This window comes from Tamandua tetradactyla, chromosome 7 (assembly GCF_023851605.1).
Source record: "Tamandua tetradactyla isolate mTamTet1 chromosome 7, mTamTet1.pri, whole genome shotgun sequence".
In the NCBI taxonomy this organism is placed as follows: Eukaryota; Metazoa; Chordata; class Mammalia; order Pilosa; family Myrmecophagidae; genus Tamandua; species Tamandua tetradactyla.
The window spans coordinates 59,298,968-59,321,385 of NC_135333.1; the positions used below are offsets into that span (position 1 = coordinate 59,298,968).

At 38.2% G+C, this 22,418-nt stretch overlaps 1 protein-coding gene and 2 pseudogenes across 4 annotated transcripts in view; all 3 read left to right on the forward strand.

The window, feature by feature from the left end:
* Positions 1–22,418, forward strand: part of LOC143691274 (aldo-keto reductase family 1 member C23-like protein) — a 460,654-nt gene that overhangs the window by 278,687 nt on the left and 159,549 nt on the right. The window lies entirely within an intron of this gene.
* The window catches only part of LOC143691273 (prostaglandin-E(2) 9-reductase-like), a 62,675-nt pseudogene continuing 53,403 nt past the window's right edge, over positions 13,147–22,418 (forward strand). Inside the window, exons 1-2 of the transcript XR_013179432.1 lie at positions 13,147–13,331; positions 21,914–22,081. The product of XR_013179432.1 is annotated as a prostaglandin-E(2) 9-reductase-like (transcript). The remainder of the gene's footprint in view (positions 13,332–21,913; positions 22,082–22,418) is intronic.
* Positions 20,058–21,901, forward strand: LOC143689715 (zinc finger CCHC domain-containing protein 7 pseudogene; annotated as a pseudogene).

Consider the following 22,418-nt stretch of genomic DNA (forward strand, 5'->3'; position numbering starts at 1 on the left):
ATTACATTACAATTAGGTAGTACTGTGCTGTCCATTTCTGAGTTTTTGTATCTAGTTCTGTTGCACAGACTGTATCCCTTCAGCTCCAATTACCCATTATCTTACCCTGTTTCTAACTCCTGATGGTCTCTGTCACCAAAGACATATCCCAAGTTTATTCTCTAATGTCGGTTCACATCAGTGGAACCATACAGTATTTGTCCTTTAGTTTTTGGCAAGTCTCACTCAGCATAATGTTCTCTAGGTCCATCCATGTTATTACATGCTTCATAAGTTTATTCTGTCTTAAAGCTGCATAATATTCCATCGTATGTATATACCACAGTTTGTTTAGCCACTCATCTGTTGATGGACATTTTGGCTGTTTCCATCTCTTTGCAATTGTAAATAATGCTGCTATAAACATTGGTGTGCAAATACCCGTTTGTGTCTTTGCCCTTAAGTCCACTGAGTAGATACCTAGCAATGGTATTGCTGGGTCATGTGGCAATTCTATATTCAGTTTTTTGAGGAACCACCAAACTGCCTTCCACAGTGGTTGCACCATTTGACATTCCCACCAACAGTGGATAAGTGTGCCTCTTTCTCCACATCCTCTCCAGCACTTGTCATTTTCTGTTTTGTTGATAATGGCCATTCTGGTGGGTGTGAGATGATATTTCATTGTGGTTTTGATTTGCATTTCTCTAATGGCCAGGGACATTGAGCATATCTTCATGTGCCTTTTGGACATTTGTATTTCCTCTTCTGAGAAGTGTCTGTTCAAGTCTTTTTCCAATTTTGTAACTGGGTTGGCTGTCTTTTTGTTGTTGAGATGAACAATCTCTTTATAAATTCTGGATACTAGACCATTATCTGATATGTCGTTTTCAAATATTGTCTCCCATTGTGTAGGCTGTCTTTCTACTTTCTTGATGAAGTTCTTTGATGCACAAAAGTGTTTAATTTTGAGGAGCTCCCATTTATTTCTTTCTTTCTTCAGTGCTCTTGTTTTAGGTTTAAGGTCCATAAAACCACCTCCAATTTCAAGTTTCATAAGATATCTCCCTACATTTTCCTCTAACTGTTTCATGGTCTTAGACCTAATGTTTAGATCTTTGATCCATTTTGAGTTAACTTTTGTATAGGGTGTGAGATACAGGTCCTCTTTCATTCTTTTGCATATGGATATCCAGTTCTCTAGGCACCATTTATTAAAGAGACTGTTCTGTCCCAGGTGAATTGCCTTGACTGCCTAATTAAAGATCAAATGTCCATAGATGAGAGGGTCTATATCTGAACACTCCATTCAATTCCATTGGTCGATATATCTATCTTTATGCCAGGACCATGCTGTTTTGACCACTGTGGCTTCATAATATGCCTTAAAGTTAGGCAGCGTGAGACCTCCAGCTTTGTTCTTTTTCCTCAAGATACTTTTAGCAATTTGGGGCACCCTGCCCTTCCAGATAAATTTGCTTATTGATTTTTCTATTTCTGAAAAATAAGTTGTTGGGATTTTCATTGGCATTGCATTGAATCTGTAAATCAATTTAGGTAGAATTGTCATCTTAACTATATTTAATCTTCTAATTCATGAACACGGTGTGCCCTTCCATCTATTTAGGTCTTCTGTGATTTCTTTTAACAATTTTTTGTAGTTTTCTTTGTATAGGTCTTTTGTCTCTTTAGTTAAATTTATTAAGTATTTTATTCTTTTAGTTGCAATTGTAAATGTAATTCCTTTCTTGATTTCCCCCTCAGCTTGTTCATTGCTAGTGTATAGAAACACTACAGATTTTTGAATGTTGATCTTGTAACCTGCTACTCTGCTGTACTCATTTATTAGCTCCAGTAGTTTTTGCTGTGGATTTTTCTGGGTTTTCAATGTATAGTATCATATCATCTGCAAACAGTGATAGTTTTACTTCTTCCTTTCCAATTTTGATGCCTTGTATTTCTTTTTCTTGTCTAATTGCTCTGGTTAGAACCTCCAACATGATGTTGAATAACAGTGGTGATAATGGACATCCTTGTCTTGTTCCTGATCTTAGGGGGAAAGTTTTCAATTTTTCCCCATTGAGGATGATATTAGCTGTGGGTTTTTCATATATTCCCTCTATCATTTTAAGGAAGTTCCCTAGTATTCCTATCCTTTGAAGTGTTTTCAATGGGAAAGGATGTTGAATCTTGTCAAATGCCTTCTCTGCATCAATTGAGATGATCATGTGAATTTCCTGCTTTGATTTATTGATATGGTGTATTACATTAATTGATTTTCTTATGTTGAACCATCCTTGCATACCTGGGATGAATCCTACTTGGTCATGATGTGTAATTCTTTTAATGTGTTGCTGGATTCGATTTGCTAGAATTTTGTTGAGGATTTTTGCATCTGTATTCATTAGAGAGATTGGTCTGTAGTTTTCTTTTTTTGTAATATCTTTGCCTGGTATTGGTATGAGGGTTATGTTGGCTTCATAGAATGAATTAGGTAGCATTCCCTCCACTTCAATGTTTTTGAAGAGTTTGAGCAGGGTTGGTACTAATTCTTTCTGGAATGTTTCATAGAATTCACATGTGAAGTCGTCTGGTCCTGGACTTTTCTTTTTGGGAAGCGTTTGAGTGACTGATTCAATTTCTTAACTTGTGAACGGTTTGTTGAGGTCATTTATTTCTTCTTGAGTCAAATTTGGTTGTTCATGCCTTTTTAGGAACTTGTCCATTTCATCTACATTGTTGTATTTATTAGCATAAAGTTGTTCATAGTATCCTGTTATTACCTCCTTTATTTCAGTGAGGTCAGTGATTATGTCTCCTATTCCATTTCTGATCTTATTTATTTGCATCCTCTCTCTTCATCTTTTTGTCAATTTTGCTAGGAACCAACAATTTTGTTGATTTTCTCATAGAACCAACTTCTGGTCTTATTGATTTTCTCTATTGTTTTCATGTTATCAATTTCATTTATTTCTGCTTTAATCTTTGTTATTTCTTTCCTTTTGCTTGCTTTGGGGTTAGTTTGCTGTTCTTTCTCCAGTTCTTCCAAGTGGACAGTTAATTCCCGAATTTTTGCCCTTTCTTCTTTTTTTGATATAAGCATTTAGGGCAATAAATTTCCCTCTTAGCACTGCCTTTGCTGTTTCCCATAGGTTTTGATATGTTATGTTTTCATTTTCATTCGCCTCGAGATATTTACTAATTTCACTTGTAATTCCTTCCTTGACCCACTTGTTTAAGAGTGTGTTGTTGAGCCTCCACGTATTTGTGAATTTTCTGGCACTCTGCCTATTATTGATTTCCAACTTCATTCCTTTATGATCTGAGAAAGTTTTGTGTATGATTTCAATCTTTTTAAATTTGTTGACACTTGCTTTGTGACTTTCTTCTACCATTTCCTTTTGGATTTTATGTCATATCTAATTTTTTCCTTTTTTTACCTTTACTGATAATCTTCATTTCTCTGCTCTTCTCAATACCTCTCTCTCCTACATTTTCCCATCTGCCTGTAATGCTCCCTTTAGTATTTTTTGGAGGGCTGGCTTCTTAGTCACACATTCCCTCAATGACTGTTTGTCTGAAACTATTCTAATTCACCCTTCATTATTGAAGGGCAATTTTGCTGGATATCAAATTCTTGATTAGCAGTTTTTCTCCTTCAGAATCTTAAATATAGCACACCACTGTCTTCTCACTTCCATGGTTTCTACTGAGAAATCTACACATAGTCTTAAAAGACTTCCCTTGCATGTGATGAATTACTTTCTCTCGCTTCTTTCAAATTTCTCTCTTTGTCTTTGACATTTGACAATCTGATTAGTGTCTTGTAGTATGTCTCTCTGGACCTATTCTGTTTGGGTATGCTGCACTTCTTGGAGCTGTAATTTTATGTCTTTCATATGCGATGGGAAATTTTCAGTGATAATCTCCTCTGTTAGTCTTTCTTCTCCTGCTCCCTTCTCTTCTCTTTTGGGACACCCACAAAACATATGTACATGTGCTTCATTTTGTCATTCAACTCCCAGAGATCCTACTTCTATTTTTCCATTCTTTTATGTATATTTTCTTTTTTTCTACACCAGTCTTTATTTGTAAATAATCAACAATAATAACAACAAAAAAAATCTTACATCCATGGAAACCATGAGAAAACAGATTTTCAATATTTGTCAACCACTAGGGAGAAGTAAAACTAATTGTACTAAAATAAGTTATCTTTTATGAATCCACATTTACAGAACTCATGTAGCATCCCCATAACATAGTAAAAATAAACACAAACGAAGAAAGAGAATAAAAATTATTAAAAAATTGAGTAATTCTATTTAATTGGGAGTTTACAGACAGAAATTCTCTAATAAATACAATAACTGGAAAAGTGGTTTTGGTCTATAACAAGAAGATTTTCATCAAAATTAAAGTTCAATTGATTTTACAATCACCTACAGTGTCTAGAGGTTATGCTAATTATATTTTCTTTTGTGTGTCAGGTTTCACATGTCCAGACCTCCAGTTCACTAATCCTTTCTTCTGCCTCTTCAAATATTTTGTTGTGTTTCCATTATTTTTTTCTTTTTATTTCTTCTGCTGTGTCTTTCATTGACATAAGTTCTGTGATTTGTTTTTCAAAGTTTTGATTTATTCTTTTGTTCACCCAATGTCTGCATTATATCTTCCCTCTACTCACTGATTTGATTTTTGATGAGATTTTCCACATCTGTTTGAAAATCCTGAATTAGTGTTTCAACTCCTGTATCTCATTTGAAGTGTTGGTTTGTTGCTTTGACTGGGTCATATCTTCAATTTTCCTAGTATGACTAATTTTTTCCTGGGGTCTAGGCATTTGGTTTTCTTAGTTACTTTATTCTGGATGTTGTTTTCACTCCTTTTCCTAGGATTTTCTTGCTTTATGGCTTTGTTCTTCATCTTTTCTTTGATATTCAGTTCAACTTATTCTATACCACTAGCATGTGTTCTGTTTAACTGACAAGAATTATTCCATTCTTCTTTTCCTATTCTTGCACTACCTATGTGGAGCCCTGATTTTTTTAAGGAAGATCTTCTCAGACATTTAGACCACAATCAGATTTTCTCTGACCACACAAGCTCACATTTCAGGAAGAAATTGTAGTCAGAGTCCATTTTGCCAGCAGGTTGACAGACTTTCCTATGAAGCCTGTAGACTCTGTGCTTTTTCTATCCTGCCCAGCATGTGGCACTCATCAGCTGTCAATACCAGCATAAAGTAAGGGAGTGCTTTCAACTTCATCAAACTCTCCCTGTTAGAGGTATGGTTGAGACAGTGGAGACGTAAAATGATGGCTTTAATTGCTTCAGTTTTCCAGTTCCTGGGGTCTGAATTCCTTGAAGGAGGGATTTCACTTGAGCTGGGCCTCCCTTTTCTCTTGGGGAAGATGCACCCTTTAGGGAATTAACTCCTTTGATCTTACTAGTTACTTTGTCTCTCAAACAAGCTTAATTCTGTGTAGGAGCAAGGGTAAAAACAAGACCTTCAGAATTTGTTGGAAGCAGCTGGCAGTAACTGTGGAGACTGTTATGTAGAGCAGTCTTGGAGGAAGAGAATGTTTACCCCAAATGGTTATGTTAAGTATGAAGGAAGAGAGGACTGAAAGATAAGCACTCTGTTCCTTCAGGAAATGCATGCATGCCTTTTTTTCACCCTGCAGTATATAGGCAGAATCTGGTTAAGAATAAAGTTGTCTGTTGTCTGTTATGGCTGCTCTTCAGACCCCCTGATCCTGTCTATCTCTTTCTTTCTCATCATTCCTTAATATCCTTCGCACTCTGGTCCCATGGAAGCAAGATCTGGCACACAATGTGGGGTACGAAGAAGAACAAGAAGACTCCAAAACAATAGTGAGGAACCAAGGAAAAGTCTCCATTAGAGGGACGTTTGTCCAACTGATAGAAGAGAACTCCAGTCATATTAGTAAGTGACCATTTTCCCTGTAGCATCAGGGTAATGGGGTAATCACAATGAGTGGCTGGAGGAGTATGTTTGTGTGTTAAAAACATTGTTAAAAACTACAGGGGTCTCTGGGCGGGCCGCGGTGGCTCAGCGGGCAAGAGTGCTTGCCTGCTATGCCGGAGGACCCCGGTTCGATTCCCGGCCCCAGCCCATGTAAAAAACAAACAAACAAACAAAATATAATAAAACAAGATGTTTCCCTTCCATCCTTCCTTCCTTCTCTGTCTTTCCTTCCTCCCTCTCTCTTTAAAAAAAAAAAAACAAAAAAAAACTACAGGGGTCTCAATGAAGACTTCAGGGTCACTAGAGCTCTTTTCTTTAGTACAGAAGCATTGCTATTGGTTTCAGCCTTAGGGCCATAATGTTTTAAATCTTAAGCAATGGAAATTGGTTATGAAAGCTTTGCAGCAAGCATAACAAAATGGGGAAGATATTCCTGTTTCTATTTGGTCATTGTGTTCAGTCAGGCAATGAACCACCTAGCCCCCACTTTCTCTCAAACTCTGTGTTGTGTTTTTTCTTAATCCCCTACTGCCCCTTCTGACCCTGTTTGGACAGTTGTTTGAGCTGGACCCAGCAATTGGTGCCCAGACAGGGATCTAATAGGGAACTCTTAAAGCATAAAGTGAGGAGATGTTCCAGGGATGTCCACTACAAAGAGCTAATAAGAGCTATAAAAGGGTAAGGAGTGAATTGGAGATATTTTCAGCTTGGTGTAAAACATGGGGTATTCAGGTTCAGCAGAAAGGAACCTCTATAAATATATGCTGTCCACTAGAGGCACAAAATTTTCTCAGTCTCAATTAGAAACTTTTCTTTGTCATGTACAAGAATATTCCCCATGGTTTTCAGAAGAAAATATAGTGAATCTTCAAACTTGGGAAAAAATAGGAAAACAAGAAACAGATATGAGACTCTTAATCTTAAACATACTCCAGTATGCACTTTTTCTCAGCTATCCAAATATATAATTGAGCCCACTGCTGATATAACACTCCAAACCATAACTTTAACTTGGAAAACAAATGAGCCTTTGTGGGTTGAGCAGTGCCCTTATCTATAGAAAAGCTAGGGGCTCTAACTCACATTAAGTAAAGTATTTTAAGCATTTAACATTATTCTAACAAATTTAAGTTTGATGGTAATTATATGTGATAAAATATTTGTTTAAAATAATGACTAAAGTATGAAAAATATAGAAGATGTATTTTTATTAATAGGAAAAAGAGAATAGTTTTATTCTAAGATGAGATGAATAACTGTTACAAAATGAGAAAAATGTAGGACAAAGCTTGAACTACTATAATAATTGCTGAGGGTTTGTAAAATTGGAAATTGTAATCAAAGTCAAGAAAGATTTATTTTCTTGAACTCTTACCTTGCTCTAATGAGAAGATATAAATTTTTTTCTAAATAATCAGTATAAAAAGCAGAGTCTGTGTTTTATCAAAATAATGTATGTCAACTTTTATCATTTTGTTATCTGTATAAAAAATACTGATTGTCTCCTGGGTATCATTATACCACCAAAAAACTGCTTCTTTTCTTGCCCCAAACCAGGTGGCTTAATCTATTAATCTAATTAATATTACTGTAAATGAATATATTACTCATTAAATAATATTCAAATCATATAAATACCTAAATTCCTATAAGCCAAAATATTTCAATGCTCTGTCCAGTGTTTATATAAGCTACATATGTATAAACTAAATTTATCCCCAAGTAACCATGGCTTATGTTGGCAGCACATCAGATTTGAGGGCTGAATGCAGGGAAAAAATATACTTGTAAAGTCTGTTCTGTTTACCTGGTGTTGCCATTACATGCAACTGATGTTGCTATTGCATGACCTTGGTAAGAAATAGTTAAAATGTGCACTCTAGCTGGGAGGACTGGCTATCCTCCCAGAAGGAGGTGTACTTTAATACAGGTATCTAGGTCCCAGGAAGGTCCTCTTGGTCCCTAGCCAGTTCTCAGAGGACCCAACTGGGCCTGGTCATGTAAGCAAATTGGAATTTGGCCACTATTCTGGGAAAATATCACAAAAAACTGGATGCAATAAATTTAAAATCACCAAAAACACATGGCCTTTCACTAGAACTGCATTTTAGAATTGCCCAGAGGCTACCAGAGTGATTGTAATTCTTCTTTCAGGCAAAATAAACTCATACACTGCTGAGTGATTCATAAACATTATCAGCAAAGGGAGTTAACCCATTTCATTACATGCAACTGATGTAATGAATTATAAAGAATCCACATTCCTGCATTCCTTTTCAATCAATCCAATGAATTCATTTCTAAAAATCTATTCATTGACTATGGGTACATGTCACTATTGACACTCTGCTTTCATTTTTGCTACCTGCCACTTTAGGTCTATTAAAATGAACAATGGTCCTGCTTATACAAGAAAGTAATTTCATAAATTTTGTACTACTTTTCATATTACTCATATCACAGGAATTCCACATAATCTCTCTGGGCAAGAAATTATTGAACAAGCAAACTGGACACTAAAGTCTATGCTCATAAAACAAAAAGGGGGAGATGATGATCAGGAGGTTGATGTTGTGAAAATAAGTACACCAAAAGATCAATTAGTAAAAGCACTGTTTACTTAAAATTTTTTAAACATTTATGATAATTTATCACAGACTCCTGCAGAACAACATTTTAGTAATTTGGAAAACAAAATGATACAACCCAAGCTGAACTGCAGCTGCAGCCAATCTGTTGGAAAGATTTTAAGGATGATTTATGGAAACCAGGCATGATAAAGGTGTGTGGAAGGGATTTGCTCTTGTCATTGCAGATGATTGAACCTCAGTTTGGATTCCCTCGAAGAGAATAAAACCCAGACATGTTGACCCTGATGAAAATAACTAGATGGGTAATGTATAATATAGGACATATAACTTTAATTTCTGAAGGACAGGGACATAATTATACTTATTGGGCTTATATTCTTAGCCCACCTCTGCTGTGGACCCTAACATGGGCAGATCCAACTTTACCAAAATATCTGAATACTAGTTTAGGATTCCCAGTTTCAGTAGATTCAAGGCTTCCAAAACGATTTACAGAAAAAAATGGTATCAAATTTAACTCTTCCATTTTTAGAAAGACCCATATGCATAACTCTAAGGAATCAAATGATACTTGCCTGTTAGATGGGAAAGAGAGTTGGAATGGATGACAATTATGTCACATGGATTGAGCAGTTATCATAATTAATTATTCCTATGGAATTTTAAGAGATGCAGCCCCTGTGGGGCCTCCCATCTCTAACTTGAAGATAACTGAGACTATATGGACAGACAAGCTAAATCAGAGTTTAATACATAGAGGATGATTTGTGCCGCATCCATGGGATGATAAATACAACGTTAGTCAAAGAAATTTATAGAAAATTTTCCTGGGGTTGAGACCAATTTTTATAGTGAATTCTAGTAACTATAACTTCTCTTTAAATAGCAGCCATCAACACTATATGCAAATATGTACTAGAAATCCGTATGTATTTGTAAAAGGTCATATGCATATAAGAAATTAAACCTTTAATTGTGAGAATTGTTCTCTATTCACTTGTCTCCAAGCATTTATGTTGCAGGAAAATGAGATGATTATAGCAACAAGGAGAAGAAGAGGTATTTGACTGCCAGTGCAGATGTCAAGATCTTGGCAATCCTCTCCAGAAACACAAATCCTGATCCATTTGGCAAAAGAATATCTGAAAAGGACTAAGAGACTAATTGGATTCATTGTTGCAGCTGTCATTGGAATCATTGAAAATATCACAGTGGCTGCGGTTGCTGGAGCTGCATTGCATCAAACTATATACATGCAGCATTATGTTAGAGAATGGCATAAGAACACCAGTGAACTGCAGCATAGTCAATCTCATATTGATGAGATTAGTAATAGATTAAATGACATAGAGATAACATTGGCTGATATTGGAGATAAAATGTATAATTTAAATTTTTACAAAGTTTGAAATGTGACTGGAATGAGAGCAGTTTTTGTATTACCCCTTTTAAGATATAACCTATCTGAAATAGAATGGGAAAAGGTAAAGAGGCATCTTTTGGGGCATTCAGATGGTTTAAGTCTTGATATTTTAGAATTACAAAAAAAGATATTGGAATTATCTCAGAATAATTTACACGTAGACTATGGAGATGATGTCACACAATAACTTACCCAAGAGCTAAAAAATCTTAATCCTTTTTAATGGTGGAAATTACATCATTTTTTGACTACTATAGGCTTAGGTTTGGGGCTGTTTATACTCTTTCTGTTCCTCCTCAGCTGTGTCAAACAACAAATGTTCAAAGTAGCACCTGCACTACTAAACAAAGCCACACTAACAGTATGATTCTGGCAAAATCCCTTGGCTCCCTCCCAAATCAAAGTCAGAGAGCTTGACTGGAAGCCAATGATGGGTAAGACTCTTCCTTCAGAGCTTAAAGACAACCTAAGACATGCACAGTCACCTTAGCTAATAAAATTAAAGGGGGAAATGTAGGAGCAAGAGTAAAAACAAGACCTGCAGAATTTTGGGGGAGCAGCTGGTGTCAGGGTGGTGACAGCAGTAAACTGTGGAGATTGTTGTGTAGAGCAGTCTTGGAGGAAGAGAATGATTACCCCAAATCATTATGTTAAGTATGAAGGAAGAGGGGACTGAAAGATAAGCATTCCGCTCCCTCAGGAAATGCATGCATGTCTTTTTTCATCCTGCAGTATATAGGCAGGATCTGGTTAAGAATGAAGTTGTCTGTTGTCTGTTATGACTGATGTTCAGACCCCCTGATCCTGTCTATCTCTTTCTTTCTCATCATTCCTTAATATCCTTTGCACTCCAGTCCCATGGAAGCAACAATTCTGCCCTTGCTTGGGGCATTGCTGGAGACTGAGAGAGCTTCCAGTTCTAGCTAATAAGAGTTCTGTATGGGGTCTCAGCTCTTACACCTGGTTCAGATTGATGTACACTGTGTCCAGTCACTGATGTTCCCCCAGCAGTTGTTCTGTACCATTCCTGTCTATTTACTAGCCACTCTGGAGGATGAACTGAATATCTCAACTCACTAAGGTGCCATCTTGCCCCACCTCCTAGCCTATTTCTTGAAGCTCTCTTTTGGTATTCCGTAGGGTGGTATCCAGATTTCCAGAAGGTCTGATTCTACCTGGAAGTGGAGGCCCTGGTTCTGTAACTGGGAATTTAGAATTAAAGGGATGATTATAATAACTGAATTATTGAATGGATATTCCTTTTTTGCTTTCTGGTATATTAGAGTAGACAGAAGAAAATACCTGAAATCTTTACATTATAATCCAAGAGTGTTTATCTCCGATATAGATTCCATAGCCTTTGTCTTTTGTTGTTATGATTTTAAAAACCCTGTGACTGACCTATATTTGTACCCATTTATCCAGTTTTTCAACTCTAGAGTCTTGTCATCACTAAAGATGGTCCCTAATGTTTATTAATGAAGGGCCTTGGGTGAGCCCAGACTAACCCATCTCAAGTCCAAACTTACCTTGATAACCAAAACTGGGTCTTACCAAAATGGGCCAATGCAATATGTGCAGGAGATTAGACTTTAACATATAAGTGACTTATGTCACATTATACCACTAAAAGTCAGGCACTTCTTCATAGTAAAGCTTCCGTTTTCTTACATACATTCCATGACTAAGAATATACTCATTATGTGTATGTTCAATAATTAAATCACCTCTAATCACATCATCTGGGGCCATTGTGCTATTATCCTAAAACCTGTCAATATTTTGATGTTATAAAACTATCAGAATTAGTGTAGTTTGGGAACACAAGTTTTTGGACCAGTAGGCCATCTGATTTCTGACTTTGCACCTAGTAATAAAGTTTTCCTCTCATTGAAACCCCAGTGTCTCAGGAATTGGTCATTTGAGTACATGGGCAAAAGAATCCACTGCCTTTGTCTGGTAATAGTTCTCCAGGTAAACTTACATTTCTAATCCTTATCATATGGAGTGTTTGCATTTAGCAGGAAAACAAGAAAAGGTAAAGGAAAACTGATAAGTAGAAAGTACTGATGAACAAAAAATTACCACGACAGTGGCATGAGGAAATGTTACAGATTCTACAGATTGATATTTGGATAGTTAATTGGCATATCATAACTACTAAATGGTCAGTCTTCCATGTCACCTCCATGAATGCCCCCCAGCTGCATTGAAGTGGACAGGGGAAGAAGTTCAGTAAAGGTTACTGATTAAAGAGAGCAGATGGAAATCTGCTTGTGAGTACATATGTTGAATATTTTAGGAGTTGCATGGAGCAAACTCTTTCCTGATGCAGGTGTATTTATTCATATAATCCTTATCGTTATATATATATTAAACTGGAAGTCTTCTCACAAACTGTAGTTCAAAATACATAGGTTACCTTAGAGGGTTTTTATGAATATCCCACTATTCTCATTTTTCTGGAGAGATTATGTCAGTTAAATCTAATACCAAGACCTCCTCTAGGAAAAAAAAACTTGTTTTTAGGGACATTTAGGCTACAGTGGTATTTATTTTGAGGACAACCCCTTATCCTCACCTAGGCTACAATTCCATCCAGGCATTTTTTACAATATTAAGGCAATTTAGCCAAGAACAGTTTATTACACCTGACTAGTTTTCCTTGGTGATTGTTGGACTAACTTGTTCATGATGCCAATTGTTTCCTTCACATATTATTCACCCTGCTGAAGAGAGAGAGATGACCCCAATTCAGGGATATTGGGATGGCCAAACACATGATACCCAATACTGGGCAGTTTATCTGGGCAGAATCTTATTAGTTGCGCATGCTTACAGCCTGGGGAGCAAGACACTGCATCATGCAAGGTCACATGGAGATTGTACTTGAGAAGAGACTGAAAAAGCAGTTGCTGTGAGGGGTGGGCTCTGTGTTAACAGAAGGGTTAAGTAAATCCTGGCTCCTGTGGGAGGAATGGGAATAAATTCTTGAATTAGCAGGAATCTGATTTATCACTTAGAATAATAAACTTCAGTACACTTTCTCATGAGAATAGAAAAACAAGTGAAATGATTCCAAGTTTATTCACATTCCATGGAATGTCCCTTTAAACATGGCCCCTCCTACCACATTATAAAAACTGAACAGTGCAGTTGGGTGTCACCTTTGTACTTAGAGCATTGCCTTAGTGCTGTTCAAAAATCTACTGAAGGAAAAGTTTAAAAACCCATCTCTGCTTACTCTGAAGCGTGAGAGGCAATGGATAGTAAACGTCATTGCGTTCAACTAAATGATGGTCACTTCATTCCTACCCTGGGATTTGGAACTGCTGCATCTGCAAAGGTAAGAGAAGAGGACTTGGGGTGGAAGGTGGAAATGAAAATAGCACTAGCATGGCTTATTGTCCACCTGGGTTGTCCTAGAACCCATTCTTGTGTGATTCTGAGAGACAGACTTTGTCTTGGTTTCACCAGGATAGAGACATTCCAACAATAAATTGAGAAGGGGACAGACTACCATCAGTGCAATGAGTGTGGTCACCTAGAAATTATTCTAGGGTTGGCTTTTCCTCCTGTTTCCATTTGTTTCAAAGAAATGAGCCTCAGCAGGCAGAGTGTTTGCTGTCGTCAGCTGCCTGCTTTTAGATTGATTGCTATGAGGAGGTTCTCTGCATATTTCTCCAATTCAGGAATCTTTCCCCTACCAAGTATACATGCGGTGGAGGAGAACCTTGAACTTGAAGTTGTGTGTAAACAGCTTTGGGGTGGGGTAGCCTTCCTTGTTCCAGGCTGAGTGAGTACAGCCTCCCTCCTACTTCTCTCTCCACTGGTAAATTAACCTGAAGAGGAAATACAAGCTTATTTTAGGGGAAATGCTACCTTACAAGGGGAAGTCTTCTATTCCAGGTCCTTATAAAAATGCTTTTTATGTTGGAAGGAAATAGTTAGAATTGTTCCTTTCACCTGAGAGTGAGCAAAGTGGAAAGGCCACTAGATGGGAAACCACATTTGCATTCCAAAGTTTTCTTCTTTTACTTACTCTTGATTGTGTAACACGGGAAAATTTGCTCAAATTATTGATCCCATTTTCTCATCTGTAAATATGTGCAGGAATTTTTAGCAGATGTTTTGAAGAACAGGGGATAGGACTTGATTTCTTTGTAATGCAATGAAAGATGAAGAAGATGGAAAGATCATGGATAAGACTGAGACCTCAGTAAACCTTGTAAACCCCCATCACTGAATGCCTAAGAAATAGCACAAGGGACCTCTGTTGGGCCACATAATTCCCTTTAATTATATTGCAAAAAAAGAACTTTTGATGTACTTAACAGCAAAAGTAAGAAAATATTTACTTCTTATGTAAACCTATATCCTCAGAGTACACCTTTTTTTTTTTGCATGGGCAGGCTCAAGTAATTGAACCCATGTCCAGCATGCCAGGTGAGAATTCTACCACTGAGCCGCCATTCAGAGTATGCATTTTTATTCCTGATATATTGTCCTGTCATGTGGCCAGAGTGAGTGTGCAGAAAAGAATTAACTAGAGATATCTATTCTTAGAAGTGATGGCATACAATTTTCATGTTAGCTGCTGTAATAGCTTGAGTTCTCTAGATAAACAGAAGCAACAGGAGATATCTGTAAATATAAAATTTATAAATGTGTCTCACATGACCATGGTGACATAGAGTCTAAGTCTTTAGGGCACGTGGTGATCTGGCAGCTCCAATGAATGTCCTCAACAAATTCTCAGGAGAGGCTCGTTGGGCAAACATGGGGATGCAAGAATCCAAGATCTAGAGGGCATGCCATGAGCTGGCAGCTCCAATGAAGGTCCTCAATGAGCTCTCAGGAGAGGCTGACTAGCTGAAGCATGAAGAGTGATTGTGTCTTCTGAATCCACCTTAAAAACCTTTTAGTGATTAGATTAAGCATCGCTCATTGCAGAAGACACTCCCCTTAGCTGATTGCAAATGAAATCAGATGTGGATGCTGCCAACATGGACATGAAGTTCATGAAACATTTAAGTTCTTGAAACATCCTCATAGTGACAGGCCACAGCTTGCCCAACCAGACAACTGGGCACCACCATCTGACCAAGTTGACACCTGAGCCTGACCATGACAGTTCACTTGTTGTAAACTTGGCAGCTATACACATTACCTTAAACCATACTTAATCTCTAAATAGAAATCAATAATAGATACTTTTTTCCTTGTCTAACAGACTCAACTGTCCCATGTACAACTGGAAATGCGTTAAATCTCTCCAGAATAGGGAGATTTAATATACACTCTTAAACTTGATACCTTACAACTTAAATAATATAACATGAATAAAACAGTTTATGTCATATGATAAAGGGGATAAAATAAAGAGGAAAACAAAAGTTTTGATTTATGTAAAAATAAATAGATACTAGTTACAAAGGAGGAAATAAATATAACATTAGAATTCTCATTTCTGTAACTGATCATGTGGTTGTAGTTCATGTTTATCACTACCTTCTTCCAATACACATTCTATGTTCCCTTTACCCTCAGCAGGCACTTCAGCTGGCTGTGGTTCTTTGCCTGGTGGCATGGCCCAAACCATCATTCCTGGAGTTTCAGATCCATTGTTAAACCTGCCTGGATTGGGTTGTTGCAGTTATCACTGATTTTAGTCACAAGGCACAGTAGGATGAAGAGACATCACAGGGGATCTCCTATATTCCAGGAAAACTCTTCTTTACCTCCATTGCAGTAGTTACAGTCTTATTTCCCCCTGATAGTCAGGCTCGATCACCCAAGACAGTAAAGCAATCCCCTTCTTGAATTTTTTATCCAGGGGCATGAATAGCCCAAAGTGACCAGATGGCAGACTTAGATTCCAGTTCAGTGGAATCATTGTTGTTTCTCTGGTGGCAATACTCCCACTACTGGAACTAAAACCTATGGGCCAGCAGAGCTCAAAACCAAAAGGACAGGAAACAAAAATTTCCCTAGTGGATCACAAAGGTGATGGTGACAGGTGCCCCTCCCATTTCCACCCCTTCATTCCTGGACCCATGGATTCTGGCTATGGGACAAACACCATGTGGGTGATGTTGACTCAGAGCATATACAACCTTCTGGAGAGCATCAACCCAACCTCACAAGGCATTGACACCTAGTTGACATGGGAATTGACTTTTCAGAAAGCCATTGCACTGTTCTATCAATCTAGCTGCATTTGGATGGTGGGGAACATGGTAAGACCAAAGAATTACGTGAGCATGTTCCCATTCCTATACTTCATTTGCTGTGAATCAGGTTCCTTGATCAGAAGCAATGCTGTGTGGGATACAATGACGATGGATAAGGCATTCTTTAAGTCCAAATATGGCAGCTTTGCCAGATGCATTGCATGCTTGGAAAGCAAACCCATATCCAGAATTTTTCTGTTCCAGTTAGAACAAATCACTGCCGCTTCCATGATAGAAGTGTTCCAATGTAATCCACCTGCCCACATGTAGCTGGCTGATCACCTAGGGGAATGGTGCCATATTGGGGGCTGAGTATGGGTTTTTGCTGCTGGCAGATTAGGCACTCAACAGTGACTGTAGCCAGATCAGCCTTGGTGAGTGGATGTCCAAATTTCTGAGCCCATGCATAACCTCCACCCCTACTACCATGACTATTTTGTTCATAAGCCCATTGGGCAATGACAGGAGTTGTGGGGGGGAAAGAGGTTGACTGGTATCCACAGAATGGGTCATCTTATCCACTTGATTATTAAAACCTTCCTCTGTTAAAGTCACACTCTGGTGTGCATTCACATGGGACACAAGTATCTTCATGTTTTTAGCCCACTCAGAGAGCTCTAACCACATACCTCTTCCCCGGATCTCTTTGTCACCAATTATCCAATCATGCATTTTCCAAGTCCCTGACCAAGTAGCCAAATCATTAGCAACATCCCATGAGTCAGTATACAAATGCAACTCTGGTCAGTTCTCTTTCCAAGCAAAATGAAACCAGGTGCAGTGCTTGAAGTTCTGCTCACTGGGAGGATTTTTCCACACCAATGTCTTTCAGGGATATCCCAGAAATGGGTTTTAGTGCCACAGCTGTCCACTTTTGGGTGGTACCTACATATCTTGCAGAACCATCTGTAAACCAGACCCAAGTTTTCTCTGTCAATTCACCAAAAGGAACTCCTCAAGGGGCCATAGTTCTGATCTAGGAAAGAGAATTAATGTGGCAAGAGTGGAGACTATGGGCATTTGGGCCACTTCCTCATGTAAGTTACTTGTACCTTCAGGATCTGCTCTGTCCCTCTCTCATATATACTATTTCCATTTCGTGATGGAGTGCTGCTGCACATGCCCAACTTTATGGCTTGGTGGGTCAGACAACTCTGAGCTCATGAGAGGCAACTCAGGTCTCATGGTAACTTGGTAGCCCTTGGCTAAGTGTTCAGTCTCTGCTAAGGCCCAGTAACAGGTCAAAAGCTGTTTTTCGAAAGGAGAATAGTTATCTGCAGCAGATGGTAAAGGTTTACCCCAAATTCCTAAGAGTCTGCATTGTGATTCTCCTTAGGTGCCTGCCAGAACCCCAGACATCATCTCTATTTACCACTGACACTTCCAGCATATTGGATCTGCTGGATCATATGGTCCAAGTGGGAGAGCAGCTTGTTGGGCATCCTGGACCTGTCACAGAGCCTCCTCTTATTCAGGTCTCTGCTCAAAATTAGCTGTTTTTTGGGTCACTCAATAAATGGGCCACAGTAGCACACCCAAATGAAGAATATGTTGTCACCAAAATCCAAAGAGACCAACTTGACATTGTGCCTCATTATTGGGCATACAGATGTAGCAACTTATCCTTCACCTTAAAAGGCATATCTTGACATACCTTACACCACTGGGCACTTAGAAATTTTTATTGCATTTATCTCCCGTCATTTGATGCACAAATGCCTTACCAATAAGTTTAGAGTAGTTGTGACTTCTTGCTCACTAGTTCTAATTAACATTATATCACAAATATGATGGATCAGTGTGATGTCTTGTGGGTGGGAGAAATGATTAAGTTCCCTGTGGGCAAGATTATGATATAGGGCTGGAGAGTTGATATACCCCTGAGGTAAGACAGGGAAAGTATATTCCTGACCTGCCAGCTGAAAGTAAACTGTTTCTGATCATCCTTACTAATAACTATTTAGAGAAAAGCACTTGCCAGATCAAACACTGCATAAAAGATACCAGGGGATGTATTGATTTGCCAAGCAATGATACCACATTGAACAGCAGCTGCAGTTGGAGTCACCCCCAGGGTGAGTTTACAGTAATCTTCTGTCATCCTCCTAGACCCATCTGGGTTTTCTGCACAGGCCAAATACACGAGTGAATGGGGATATGGTTGGAATCTCTGCCTCTGCATCCTTCAAGTTCTTAAGAGTGGCGCTAATATCTGCAATCCCCCCAAGAATCCAGTATTGGTTCCGGCTTACTATTTTACTAAGTAGGGGCAGTTCTAGTGGCTTCCATTTGGCCTTTCCTACTATAATAGCTTTCACTCCATGAGTCATAGAGCCAATGCGGGAATTCTGCCAGTTTCTCAGTATGTCCATTCCAATTATGCATTTTGGAACTATGGAAATGATGACAGAATGGGTCCAGAAGCCCACTGGACCCACTGTGAGATGAGCCTAAGCTAAACTCCATCAATTACCTGACCTCTGTTAGCTCCCACTCTGATTGGTAGACCAGGGTGATATTTGGGTCTCCTGGAATTAATGTTACTACTGAAACAGTGTCTAGCAATTCCTGAAATATCTGATCATTTCCTTTTCCCCAATGCACAGTTACCCTGGTAAAAGGTCATAATTCTCCTTGTGGAAGGTTGGGAGAAAGATTAACAGTATAAATTTTTGGCAATGTAACAGGGTCCTCCCCCAAAGGACCTGGCCTTCCCCTCATTCAGGGAGCTCTGGGTCTGTAAACTGTCTCAAGTCTGGAAATTGATTAAGGAGCCGTGAATTTCTGTTTTTGTAATTCAAGTTAGATTTTTTTCACTTGACCTAGAGCTCTTCTGCTTATGCAGCACAAACAAGAAGTTAGTAGAATGCCTATCTATTGTACTTCTCAGTATCCAGTCTACTAGCCAATGCCACAAGTCTCTGAGTCAGGTTATTTTGACTGCTTTGAATATGTTGTCCACTATGGTAGCCATGCCTACCTCATATTTGGGAATTAAGTGCAGCCATCTGGCTTCTGCTAGCTCAGGATATAATCATCTGCTCTGAGTTTCAGGATGCCAGCTCAGTGACAGCAGTTCTTACAGTAATATCTGACATACAGAGAACGGTGACTACAGTGCTCTTCAGGGACGATGGAATAGTCTCACAAATTTATTTCTTAAAGTTCTAGTAAAAGGTGCAGCCTCTGGACATTCCTGGCATGTATGAACAGGCTTTGAATGTTTCCACTCCTACATTCCAATCTATTTAAGCCTCTGGATCCCCTCATCTACATTATACCAGGGCAGTTCTGGCATTTCAACCTCAGGTAATATCAGCCACCTTTTGATCCATGTTTCAGCCAATCATCCAAACAAACTGCTTATGCCTTTTCTAACCCCTCAAACTATAACATTGAATACAAAATCTCTGCTTATAGGCCCATATCAATAAATTCAGCCTGATCCAGCTTTATATTTCTTCCATCATTATCCCACACCCTTAAAATCCATTGCCTAACATATTCCCCTGATTTCTGTCTATATAAATTTGAAAACTTATATAGTTCTTATGTGGTATAGTGTACCTCCTCATGGGTGACACTTTGTACCTCACCTTTTGGGGCCTGTTGGAAATTCAATCTAGTTATACATCTGAAAGAAAAAATCATTTGTAAGATGAACCCACCATTACTATTCAGAAAGCAAAAATGTTACCTATAGAAATTGTGACAAATGTGACCAATTGTCAAAAAACTGCCCATTTCCACAAGGAATCTGTCCCTCCTAGCTCTGCTCCAAGAAAGGGCACCTCCAGTATACCTGCCTAACCTGCTTTTGGTTGGACTGTTCTTTGCCTATGTCTTCTACTCACAGATCTCTTCAAATACCTTCCTGGAGAAAACAATGTGACTGATGTGATGTGATTGTGCACTCTGCTGATGCTTGCCCAGAAAGCTGGAGGCAGTATCACCTAATGATCAAACCTAGACCACCCAAAGAGCTGAAGACCCCCTCTGGACTCTCAGCTTTAGTGTATTGTTACAACTGCACAAAAAATGCCATTATGGGCATGAATGCACAGGAAAACAAATGTTTAATCAAACATTTCCATTATCTCCATTCATCCACTATGATGACAAATATGAAATTCAAGAGAGAGACCAGAGAATAAAATGAACAACAAAAGAATGCCAGAAAATTGAGAATTTTCTGAGGAAGTTCGAGATCTTTTATGGAAGCAGGAGATAAAAGAGACTCCATCATGATATGAGAAAAAGATATGCCTCATGGAGGAGCAACAGGTGGCTTCAAGAAAAGAAAGAAACCCAAGATAAACAATGAACAGGAACAATAGATTGTGGGAAGCACTGGAAGAGTGATAGGTATCATGAGGTGGATGAGCATTTCCCTAGAGGCTCAAAAGTCTACTCTTCAACTGGCAATAAAATCCAGAAGCCTCACAAGTCCTCTCACTACTTGTCATACAACCACAGGCAAAGAGAAAAAATATTTTTCCAAAGAGAGCAAGCAGGTCAAACACAAGAAAATGAAGACACCCTTGGAAGATGATGGCAATGACCATTATTTTAGTGTTAATTTCCTATTCACAGAAAGATAAACTCAGATTTCCCCCGTTCTAGTGTGTCATTTTTACTTACAATCCTAGGGATAGAGAGAATGAATCTTTTCAAGAAAACTTTTTAAATACTGTGAAACAAAAGCTAATCAAATGTAATTTCTCTGCAATGTGAATATGAAATTAACAGTAAAATGAAAAATTCATCAATACCTTTCAGGACGTATTATCTTTTATTTTAATTTACAGCAATTGTAAATCTAAGTCCAACTTTTCTTGTTTCTGAAGTAGGTGTCAGAATCTTTCTTGGATTAGAGCATCAAAGACTGAAGGTGATTTCACTGAAAGTCTGAGATGGCAGGGATTTGAGCTGCAATAAAATATGAATGAGGAGCTATCTAATAGAAATGTTGCAAGACAAAATTCATGAAACAAGTATAAAAGATTTGTCAAAAGTTTTAATGCAATCCCAGTGAAATCATGTTTTACCACTTTACAACCATATTTCAAGAAAACTGTTACTCATATATATAGAAATGAATATTCCCACCTTAAAATATTTTTGTTCCAGTTTTTTAATTCCCACAAAGCTATACAGAAATTTTTGTACTCATGTGCTTATCAAAGTCTACTATTAGAATAATAAAAATAAAATTTCTGAAAGAGAAAAAATTTTTTAAAAATTGAAATTGGAGGAATCAAGCATATCCAACATATCTCCATGGAGGACTTTTGGACTTCTGTGCCTGGATCCTGTGAACTTTGCCACATACACAATTTCTCTTTGCTCATTTTACTTTGTATGCTTTCACTGTTATAAACCATAGCTGTGAGGACTCCTGTATTCACAATCCTCTGAGAACTACTAATGAATCAGTAAATCTTTGAGTGGTCTTGGGATGTCCAGTGCCAATGAGCAACCTTCCAGATTTCCTGAACTGAAGGTGTTCCTGGAATGCACGGCTTTCCAAATTAAGCCTGGAAAAGTCCCAGGCAAACTGGGACAAATTGTTCACCCTATGTGGAGAACTAACACAAGATATGAGGGTATAATATATTCCAGTGAACATCACTGCTTAGGCTTGATTACCTTTCAATCAAATGGCCTCCAACATCTACCTTTGTTGGTTCTCTAGATTCCTAAGAGTGAAGCAGAGGTGGCTACCAAGATAGCTATTGATGCTGGGTTTCGCCATATTGATGCTTCCTATTTTTCTGAAAATGAAGAGGAGGTTGGACGAGCCATTCGAAGCAAGATTGCAGATGGCACAGTGAAGAGAGAAGATATATTCTACACTTCAAAGGTGTGGTGTATGTGTGTATGTTGTGCATAAGTGTGTGTGAGCATATTTGTGGAATGTGATTGCATGTGTAATAGGAATACTAGGATTGGCGGAGTAGCTCTTTTCTGAATTGTTATTTTTGCAAAAATTTTATTCACACACATATTATGAGTTTGCAGTTCTTGCTATGTTCACCTTTTGCGACTCTAATTTAATGTACAATGGCTTTACTTTTATGATTCTCAGCCCAAAGCAGTGAATTTTGGCATGGAGTATAGAATCAAACTGATTTGTGATCATAGGATGGCTTTCCTTGTCACCTGTGTGACCTGGTCAACTTTTTAACATTCTGAATCTC